Below are 12,124 nucleotides of genomic sequence, written 5' to 3' on the forward strand. Positions count from 1 at the left end.
TTCACTCAGTGTTGAGATGAGCTGGGAAGTGTGGGGGTTACTGTCAATCATGAGGACTTGGTGAGCTTGGCTCTCCTTGGTCTTCCGAAGAGTTGGCATTCCTATCAGGACTCTGTCAATGGTCGGGAGAAATTGCCAGCTTGGGAAAGACTATGGTCAGATCTTGTGCAGGAGGAGATCAGGCGGAGTACCAGGGATGGATCTTCGTCAAAGGGAACTGATGAAGAAAATTACGCTTTGGCTGCCAACGCAAAGAAAGGGAAGAGAAAGAAAGCTTCTCAGTCTAGTGTGAAAGGCAAGAAGCAGGACATGTCCAAGGTGAAGTGTTTTCACTGTCACCAGCACGGACACTATGCCACTAATTGTTCGCAGAAGAAGAAGAACAAGCAGGTTGCTAGATCTTCAGCAGGAGAGGCTCTAGCCTCGTAGTTTGAGCTTTATTTTTCATTGATCTCATGCTTGGTTTCAAGTGTGATGGGATCGGTGTGGTTATTGGACAGTGGTGTGTCTTTTCACATGACGGGAGATAGAGATTTGTTCTCTGATCTGGAGGACAAAGATCTTGGAGTGCACATCGAGATACAGTGCACTGGTATCGGTACCATTTCCTTTGAGAGGGATTCTGGTAAACCCTTCGTATTGAAGGAAGTCATGCATGTTCCAGGATTGAAGAAGAATCTCATCTCTATGGCGATGTTAGAAGACAAGGGGTATGATTTTGTTTTTAGCGAGGGAAAAGCTTTCCTACGTAGCAAGACAATTGGTGAGACCTGGAAGATAGGGGTTCGAGTAAGGAACCTTTATCAGTTGCATGTAGATGGATGCGCAGCAGTGGCAGGCAAGGCAGAAGGATTGGTGAGCCGGGATGATGGCGAGTTGTGGCACAGGAGATTGGGTCACCTTCACCATGGAGCCTTGAAGATACTGCAGTAGATCACTACATGGCTTCCTAAAGGCACTCTTGCACAGTCAGATCAGTGCAAGGGGTGTACTTTGGGGAAGTTTGTGAAAGCCACCTTTCACGAGAAGGATAGTCGCGCCACAATGATCCTTGAGAGAATTCACACAGACGTGTGTGGACCTTTCTTAGTTGCTTCGACAGCAAAACACAGGTATTATGTGATTTTTGTTGATGATTTCTCTCATAAGTGCTGGATCTTCTTCATGTAGAAGAAGAGCGAAACATATTCAAAGTTCTATGAATTCAAAGCACTGGTCGAGAAGGAGTCGGGGAAGAAGGTTAAGTCTCTTTGGAGTGATAATGGTGGCGAATACATCTCGGACGAGTTCAAGGATTTCTGCAAGGTAGAAGGGATTCGTAGAGAGCTCATAGCTCCCCATAACCCACAGCAGAATGGGGTAGCTGAGCGGAAGAACAGAACGATTGTGGGTGCTGCATGGGCGATGTTGCATGATCAGGGCCTACCCCTTCACTTGTGGGCTGAAGCATGCAATACAACAGTTTATGTGCAGAACTGTTGTCCTCATAGCATACTTGGCATCAGTACACCCGAGGAGGCTTATTCTGGTAAGAAGCCCGATCGTTCTCATTTGAGGATTTTTGGTGCTAACGTTTACATGCATGTGATGAAGGATGCCAGGAAGAAGTTGGAGCTGACCGCAGAGGTTGGGATATTTTTGGGGTACACTGATACACCCCACAACTATCGTGTGTATTTTCCAGACAGTGGTAAAACTGTTGTGCGATGGGATATGAAATTTTAGGAGGAGAAAGCCATGAAGTGTTTGCTTGAGAGGGAGCTACACTTGCATGCAGATGAGGAGCTATTAGTTCCTAAGGATGAGCTTTAGGACGTGGATCAGCCACATGATGAGGTTCATGGAGTGGAAGAGTCCACTCATGCAGCGCCAACCATCAGAGGGCAAAAGCGCTTGACAGAAGCTGAGCGACTGGCTCAAGATGCAGAGAAAGTTGTAGGACCACCTACAACCCAACACAGCTAGAGACAGTCACCTGATCGGTACACTAGATACATGGCTCTTATGAGCAAGTGTGTTGTGACTGAGCCATCCTCTTTCGAGGAAGCTGTGGAGGATCCCGCATGGGTAGATGCCATGGTGGAAGAGTATGATTCTATTGTCAGAAACAATGCATGGGAGATTGTTCCTAGACCAGAAGGGAAATCAGTGGTGGGTTCGAGATGGATCTACAAAGTTAAGCAGGCAGCTGAAAGGAGTGTGGAGAAGTACAAGGCAAGATTTGTTGCCCGAGGCTTTTCACAGATAGAGGGGATCGATTATGAGGAGACCTTGCACCTGTCGCAAGGTATTCTTCCATACAGATGATTCTTGGTCTCTCAGTGCAGATGGGATGGCACATTCATCAGATGGATGTGAAGACTGCGTTCCTCAATAGAGTCATTGAGGAGGAGGTGTACATTGAGTAGCCCGAAGGCTTTGAGGTCTTCAGCAGCGAGTCGCATGTGTGCAGGCTCAAGAGAGCACTGTATGGGTTGAAACAAGCACCACGTGCTTGGTACACACGGATAGACAACTATTTCACAGGACTTGGATTCTCCAAGAGCGAGGCGGATCCGAACCTATACCAGATTGTGGTGGAGGGTAAGTTGCTTATCATTGTACTGTATGTTGATGATTTGATTCTAACGGGTGATGAGCTGTTGATACTGTCATGCAAGAAGGATCTTGCTATAGAGTTTGAGATGAAGGACTTGGGCCTCCTTCACTATTTCCTAGGATTGGAAATATGGCAACGCAGTGGTGGACTGTTTGTTTCTCAGGGCAAGTATGCTTGGGAGATACTGGAGAAGTTCAACATGCATGGCTGCAAGCCTATTGATACTCCTCTTCCTGGAGGTTGGAGGAAGGAGGATGCCACTTCGGGAGAAGAAGTGGATGCCACTGTTTATCGACAGTTGGTGGGGTCGCTGATGTATTTGGTCAATACACGACCCGATATATGCTATGCAGTTAACCAGCTTTCACAAGCTATGGTTAAGCCTACCAAGCTCTTCTGGAAGGCGGGCAAGCATGTATTGCGCTACTTGAGAGGCACATCAGGATATGGATTGTGGTATAGACAGGAGGATGAGGTGAAGCTATGTGGCTTCACAGATGCAGATTGGGTAGGTAGCCCAATGGATAGAAAGAGCACATCAGGAGGGGTCTTCAGCAGCAGGAAGCAGAGATCCATGGCACTCAGTTCAGCAGAGGCCGAGTATATGGCAGCAAGTTTGGCTGCATGCGAGGCTATATGGATGAGGAAGATCCTGGTTGGTTTGTTCGGTTCTCATTTGGATCCTACTGTGATTTACTGTGATAACCAGAGTTGCATTAAACTCTCAGCTAATCCTATTTTTCATGATAGATCTAAGCATATTCTCATCAGGTACCATCATATCAGAGATTGTGTGTAGTGGAGGATCATGTTACTTTCGTACATTCCAACGGAGGATCAGGATGCTGATATTCTGACGAAGGCTCTCACCAGGAGCAAATTCGAATACCACCGAGGCAGGATAGGGGTTGCTGATAATCCATATCTTGTCGAGAGGAAGTGTTGAGATTGCAACAAGATGATGGATTTTAGTGAAAAGAGTCACCTTCACTAAGTGGGCTCGCAGGCTATTTTTGGCGCAAGTATATTTTTAGACTATGTCTATTTTTAGACATATGGATCATGTCTATGGATTGCAGGTTGCTGTTTATGGATGATTGGTCAAGTTGGGAAAAATAGATGGACTTCTAGTTTTAGATCACAACGGAGTGACTGCTCAATCTAAATATAGAATAGTCAAATATTATTGTCTCATAATAATATTTGGACTATAAACTTAATCTTATTCTCTTGGAGCACTTCAGGATGAGCTACGGATGTGGTACATGTAGATCCCAGAAGGAAATATGTGGTTACCTATGGGATGACTGATATCTACATGCAGAACTTCAGCTAGAACTCAAGTGAGTTGAGTTTAGTGGACTGGAGGTGCAGTTGATGGAGTTGTGTTCAGTTTAGCTTTGTTAAATTGGTTGTATTTAGTCTAACTAGAAAATAGACTAGAGATGAGTTAACTTAGTTAACTTAGTTGCATGTCAGTGCATGTTCAGTTCAGCAGGGATAGGTGTTAGAGGATTAGATTGCTATCAGTTGTGACTATAGTTGTGCATGATGATTTGCACAATCAAAGGGATTGAGTATGCCAATGAATTGGCCAATACCAAGTGATTGTAGCCTGTGCTCACGTCTTTCACAGTGTGAGTGATTCTTTGCAGGTAAAATATGAGTTTGGTAAACCATTCTCATCAATTCTTGAGCAGGTATTGAACTGTGGAGGCAGGCAAGCAGTGGAATAGATTTGGAGATCAGATCTGAGCTGTATTATGTCTAACAGGTGGAGCTGGTACTAGATTGCTTATGATAAGCATTGTACTTTGTAATGTTACATGTTCTCAATCATTAATATACAGATAGTGTGGGGTTTTTAGCGAGATGCTTTCCCCGGGTTACATACTATGTTAATGTGTGAATGCTCTTGATGTTTTATTGTTACTGATGTTGCTATATTGATGATCAACGTAGAGGAGCTTATGTATTGTGTATGTATTCCGCAATAGTACATGATCAGGATAATCTCTGTTGAATATGTGTTTATTATTCAAAATTTCTACACGATTTGCTGAATTGCTTCCACACATGCTGGGTCAATACAAATGCCATCCTTTGAGATAATTTGCCCGATTAATTTGCCTTCCTCCATGGCGAACAAGCTCTTCTTCGGATTCAGCGACAAACAATATTTTCTGCACTTTGGAAAGACAGTTTTTAGATGGTGCATGTGTTCTTCATCAGATTTGGAAAACACCGTTAAATCATCCAGATATACCACCAAAAAGGCATCCTTCTCATTTGCAAAAGCCAAGTCCATTGCACGTTGAAATGTGGCACCTGCATTCTTTAGACCGAAAGGCATTTTGGCGTAATGAAAGGTTCCCCATGGAGTGGTGAAAGCTGTCTTGTCTCGGTCATCCTCATGGACAGAAATTTGGTTATATCTAGAATAACCATCAAGTAGTGACATATGAGATGCCCCCACTACTCGCTAAAGTATATGGTCCATTTTAGGTAGTGGATAGTTGTCCTTCAATGAAACTTTATTGAGATTTCTGAAATCAATGCATAGGCGGATCTCACCTATCTTCTTTTGTATGGGAACCAAGTTAGAGATCCAATCCGAAAATATGATGGGCACAATGATACCTGACTTGTACAACCTGTTTACCTCCTTTTCAATAGATGGTAGCAACTTTGGATTTATCCTTCTCAACTTCTGTCTGAATGGTTTTTGATTGGGCGTGATGGGTATCGTGTGTTGAATTATATTGGTATCATAGGTCTTTAAGTCATAATAATCCCAAGCAAACACATCTGCAAATGAAGCCAGAAAACTGATGTATTTGTCCTTGACCTTTGGCGGCAATGCTTTGGACAATTTTACCAACTTAGGATTGGTAGCTGTTCTGATGTTGACCTCTTCTACACCCTTCTTTGTTGGCTGTAATGTTGGCTTGCGGGCTACATCATCTTGATCAAAAATTTCTTCTAGAGGTATCAAACATTTAGGAATAATGTTATTCTTCAGCTGCAACACGTCCATTTCATTGATCTGCACTTCATCTGTACCATTCCCTTTACCATCGTCATTTTCTACATCAATTGAGGTTTCTTTGAACTTGCCTTTATTTTGCAGAAAATCATTAATCTCCTCATCATCTTGAAACACTTGCCAATATCTCTGATTTTCTGGAATGGTTGGACGATGGTTGACATCGATTTCAAATTTATTGCTAGAAATCATTGGGATCTTCAAACTACTTGCTACCTTGGCAAGAGCGTCAGCAATACTATTTTGTATAGGAGGCACACATGTCAAGGTGTATTCTGAAAATAATTTTACGATGTCTAAAACTGCATTATGGTAGGCCCACATCCTAGGATGCTTTGCTTGATACTCGCCTCTGACCTGCTTTATTACCAATTCAGAGTTGCCATATACCAAAATCCTCTTAGCATTCAGCTTTCATAGAATCTTCAGGCCAGCAATCAGAGCTTCATACTCAGCTTCATTGTTTGAACCCTCAAAGGCCAGTTTGTAAGAGCGGACCCTCATGCTACTAGGCACTTTTTTTTGGGGCGGAGAAAGGACTGCGTACCCAAATTCCAATTCCAGCGCCATCATTTCCCACTGCTCCATCAAAATCCATGGTCCACAAACCTTCTTCCTCCTCTTGCAAGTGTTGTAAATCTGTTTGCTGTGCCTTATCTACTTGTTGTCCATTTCTTTCAGCTGATTGCCCAACATTGCTCTGCTGTTCTTGTCCTTCTTTCTTTAAAATCTCTCTGAAATTTTCTGGTACTTCCGGAATATCATCTGCTTCTACTAACTGACTATCTATATCATTTAAACTATCTGAATACAAAACAAAAGACTCTAAATCTGTATGTACATAGTTAATTGGATGATTTATTGGTTTCTCCTTGCTTGTGATCATATATTTCATTTTTTGTTCTCGATATAATTTCCTCATTTGTCCAAACACCGGAATAGTTGCATAGGAGAAACCTAGCTGTAGTGTCCCTTTCAATTTCGCTACCCAAGACCTGGAAAGAAGCATGCCAAACCTTGGAGGAATATCTGCCACCACTACATCCATCAAAACATTTTTCATTGGGAGCTGATCCAGACTCACAACCAAGTCTTTGATGAGTCCTATACATCTCACTCTGCTTGAATCAAATGAATAGAGATCGTGGTACTATCGGGTGATGTCTAGACCAAGCTTATCCATGATAGCCTTGGGCATGAGATTGTGAGAGGCTCTGGAATCGAACATGGCAATATGTAACAAAAAATCATGCAATCTTAAACTGATGTAAAAGGGTGGCACATCACTATCAGGAGACTCACCATTCGATGCTGGTCCAAAAATCATTTCAGGTTGATCATCTTCTACATTTACCATGTCGGACATTGGGTCCAAATTCAACATCTTAGATATTTATCCTCTATAACTGTTGTTCTTCATTATTTCAGTCAAGGGGATGGATACCTTTAAATTAGAAATCTCATTCTCTAAATTAAAAGTGGGAATATTTTCTACCTCTTTGACTGGGAGCTCTTTCTTTTCCTTTTATTTTGATGCAACTTTCTGATGTGATTGTTCTGCTGATGTTGATTTGCTGCTCTCCAGACCAACCGCCTCTTTTCCTTTCCTTTGTGTAGCTGATGAATCATTCTTTATTGCTTCAACATCTTTCTTTTTCTAAATTGGTTTGGCCGGCACATCTCTGTTTCTAAGTGAATATTGTTGTTGCTGTGCGGATAGGGCATTCATATACCCCCTCTGATACTCCTCTGATTCTTCTTCTAAAACAATGTCACTAGCTAGAATGAAATCTGCATCTTTTCGTGCAGCTGAACTCACCGCACACTCCTCTTCTTCGGTAATGTAAGTAGGCAGCTCATCTGGAGTAAAGAGGTGGTTTTCTTCACCTATTACATTCCCGTCCTCATCTGACACCGGTCCATGAACAACATTTTGCTGCAAAGGTGTCTGTACTGGTTGTTGTGCTGTCTGCTCTTAGGGTCCCCGATCTCTCTGTCTAATTCTATATTGTGGCTACTGCTGGCCACAGAAGTTAGGATTTCTAACTTGTGGCTTAGGCTTGTTGAGCTTCACCCTTTTAAGCATCTGCTCTACCTTTTTGAGTAATCGATCCATTGAAGAAGACTCTTCCTTAATAGTTACTTTCTTTTCTGCTTTCGCTTTAGCTCTTTTGCACAGCAGATTCGTTTCAACACTGACCGCGATTTTCTGCATTTCTTCCTTTGTGGCCAGTTCTCTCTCTCTTAATTGATAGGCCATGTCAGCATCAGAACCATCTAGAAACTTCATCATAGCTAGTCCCACAGGTGTTGGAAATAATACTAAGAGTGGGGGTGAATCAGTATTATCAAGTCAAATATTTTCTTTTTAAAATCCAGATAATATACGCTACTTCAGTTAGTAAAAACCGCATATATATGCCACTATGTAGAAGGAAATCCGCGTATACAATGAAAACTTATAATTTACTTTATCTTACAAATGTTGATTATTAATCTGTGTATCAGAGTCAAGTAAACAGTAACCAGAACAATAAAACAGAGCAGTAGACAGTCACACAAAAGAACACAAGATATAAGGTGGAAACCCAATGTGGTTGAAAACCACCTGCTACAATTCGTCTCTATCTTCTTTTAGTTAGAAACTTATTTTTACAATGCACTAGTGCAGTCCTTTACCAGTACGCAGGCTGCAACCTGCAGAGAGCTACAACCCTCTCTCGTTCTCCAGCTTCTCCTGGAAGGGAGCTACAACCCCCTTAGCTCTTGCACTAGCCAAGATACTAGTATGTAGATGTTGGCCTACAGAAGGCTACAACCTTCTCTTTCTTCTAGGGACCACGTTTCATAAATTTTCAGACTAGATCCATGAACATCAATCAATCATCAAAATTTCTGCATCAAACAATCTCCTTTTCACCAATTAGGACTGAATCAAGTATACACTTTTCTGACAGCTGTACCCAAAACACAGTAACAGTAACCACACACCAAATTCTGAACCCAGAACACTGCAGCAATAAACAGAAGCAGCTAGATCACAACTTAAAAGATATACGCTACTTCAACAACCTGAAACCTGTGTGCATACGCTTCTGTGTTTGGAACAACCTGTGTATACGCTGTTTTCATTCATTGAACCAGCGTGTATACGTGCCTTTGCTTCACTGAACCTGCGTACAGATCTATAAAGGATAATTCACTCTTTCAAATATTCAGACACTAATTAACCCAGATTATCAGATTTATAGATCAAGTATGCGCCACATATAACAGATCAAAATCATACAAAGATACTATCATTCAAGCCTTAAGATTATGACCCATAAATAGAACTTATCCTTCTCTTTGCACTAAGGTTCCTCCTTCATTCAGATCTAGATCTACACCATAACCTCAATCACTAATATTTTAGATCTAGCACATATTAGATATTCAATTAATTCAGATGATCCTTTGCCAAATGATCTCCTTCCTCTTTTATAGTCTAGGCCTTCCACAATACCACGGTCCAAAACCATAATATAACAATACCATGGACCCAATACTTGGGATCAACACTTCTGACGAGATACCATGGTCCAAAACCAAATTTTCAAATACCAAGGACTAACTACCACAGACCAAAAGTAAGTTCTCCAACATATACGCACTTTTCCTTGCATGAAAGTGCGTGTATATGCATACGTGCCTTTGTAACTTCTAACCCGCGTGTATACGCGCCTTAGTCTAGATGAACCTGCGTATATGTCTTTTCCTTCATTTTGAAAGCCTGAACAGAGATCTGTCACCAGATAGAGTTGCCATTAGGACAACACCTGTGCCATAGCTCCAAACCTGTGCCATAATGCCAACAGTTGCCATCAAGGACAACACCTGTGCCATAGCTCCAAACCTGTGCCATAATGCCAACAATCTCCCCCTTTAGACTTGATGGCAACCCCAAGATCCTCAAAGTCATTCTCCCCGTTTGTCATCAAGGGCAAAGGGTTGTGCTCCCCTTGAGTACATGCTGAAATCTCTGACCATGCTCCCCCTGACTGTAGGCAAGATCTGCAAAATATGTTCTTCAAGAAGAACGATGGCTTATACATCATAAAATACCTTCCTATCACCAAAAGACTCAATACATACATCCATCACCCAACCAAGTGGGGATCATCCACCCAACCAAGTGGGGATACATCATAAATTTACATATGACAACCAAATACATTACATCTTTATCCCAGGCATAGTGGGGAAACCAAAATAGGCTATTACATGACCTTGACACCATAAAAGAGATACATGACATAGAGACAAAATATCTAGAGCAAGACTTATGAAAGTCACTAGTAACTGATAGCAGTAGCATGTGTCAATCACCATTCAGATCAGCGACCATTATTTCCTTCTATTCTCCCTCTGCATTTGTTCCACCTGAAACCAACAACAACTGTGAACTAGAACCAAAAGCTTCTAAGATAATGCCAACAATGCATCATTAGAAGTTTATCTGCTTCCCTTGAACCTATGCCAGATGGTCTCTGTCAGACCCATATCAGACTATCTTCAACTATATTTGATAGGTATGTGCTTGGTCTTTGAATGCATAACTAGGTTCTTTGAAATGCTTATTGCACTTGTATTATCACATAAGATGGAGATAGGTGGTGTACAAGTGATTTGAAAGTCCTACAAGGTTTGCATCTTCCAAAGGAGTTGAGTGCAACAAGATGCAGCAGCCACATATTCTGCTTCAGCTGTAGATAGAGCAATCGAACTTTGTTTCTTGTTGAACCAAGATACTAATATGGAACCCATAAAGAATGCACCACCACTTGTGATTTTTCTGTCATCCACGCTTCCAGCCCAATTTTCATCTGTATAAGCATGAAGAGTGAGATATGTATCTCTTGGATACCACAAGCCATAGTTTTGAGTTCCTTGAAGATACTTGAAAATTCTCTTTACTGCCTGAATATGGGTTTCCTTAGGATTAGCTTGAAATCTTCCAACTATTCCCACTACATGCATGATGTCTGGTCAGGTACCTATCAAATAAAGTAGACTTCCAATCATGGATCTATAGGTTGGTTGATGCACTGCTACTGATTCATCATTTGCACTGAGGCTGCAACCTGTAACCATAGGGGTACTTACTGGTTTTGCATCTTCCATGCCATATTTCTTCAGGATCTGTTTGAGATACTTGGTTTGAGACAAAAAGATACCTCCTTCATTTTGTTGGATTTGTAATCCAAGAAAATATGTCAGTTCTCCAAGTAAGGGAATTTCGAATTCTTTCTGCATCACCAAGGCAAAGCTTTGACTCATAGCTTCTTCATTGTTGCCAAAGATAATATCATCTACATACACAACAAGTATTAGCAATTTGTCATTTTCAATTTTTATATAAAGATTGCTATCTGCTGATCCTTTTGAAAAACCTTATTGATGAAGATATTTGTCCAAACGATAGTACCAAGCCCTTGGAGCCTGTTTAAGACCATAGAGAGCCTTTTTTAGTCTGCATACAAGATTTGGATCATTCACAAGAATGAGACCATCTGGTTGCTCAATTTACACTTCTTCTTCTAAGTCTCCATTCAGAAATGCTGATTTCACGTCCATTTGAAATACTTTGAACTTTTGAAAGCTTGAGAGAGCAAGGAACATTCGGATGGCCTCAAGTCTAGCAATAGGAGCAAAATTTTCTTCAAAGTATATTCCTTCTTGTTGAGCATACCCTTTACAAACAAGTCTGGCCTTGTTTCTAATCACTTCCCCATTTTCATTCAACTTGTTTTTAAAGATCCATTTTGTCCCTATGACATTCTTATCTTTTGGTCTAGGAACTAAATCCGAAGTGTTATTCTTTTCAATCTGCTCAAGTTCTTCATCCATTGCCTTGACCCATCATTCATCTTTGCATGCCTCTTTTACATTTTGTGGTTCAGTGGAGGAGAGCAATGCCAAATAGCTTGAGGCTTCTGCAATTGTTCTTCTTGTTTGTATACCTGCCTCTTTACGCCCCAAAATTTGAGATTCTAGATGATTCTTCTGAACGTACCTGGATGGAGTCTTCTCTTCTAACCTTATCTATTCCTCTGGTGCCTCTTGAGGTTCTTCTTCATCATCAGTCTAATTTGAAGGATGGTCTTCATCCTCTTCGATATTTTCATAATTTACTTGCCTAGGAATGTTTCCTTCTTCATCAATCACTACATCAATGCTGTCAACAATTCTTCCAAGTCTTTTATTGTAACACTTATATGCTTTGCTATGGGAGAATAACCAAGGAGAATGCCTTCATCCGCTCTAGGTTCAAACTTGCCAAGATGTTCATCATTATTCTTAATATAGCATTTGCTTCCAAAAATTTTGAAATGTTTTACCGAAGGAGTCTCACCATACCAAAGCTCATGAGGAGTTTGAGTGCTGTTTACCCAGACATTTGTTTTGTTGAGAATAACAACCGCAGCAAATGCAACTTC

This window comes from Pinus tabuliformis, chromosome 1_1 (genome assembly GCF_031772625.1).
Source record: "Pinus tabuliformis cultivar Carrire ecotype Pingquan chromosome 1_1, CPIR1, whole genome shotgun sequence".
NCBI classification, from domain to species: domain Eukaryota; kingdom Viridiplantae; phylum Streptophyta; class Pinopsida; order Pinales; family Pinaceae; genus Pinus; species Pinus tabuliformis.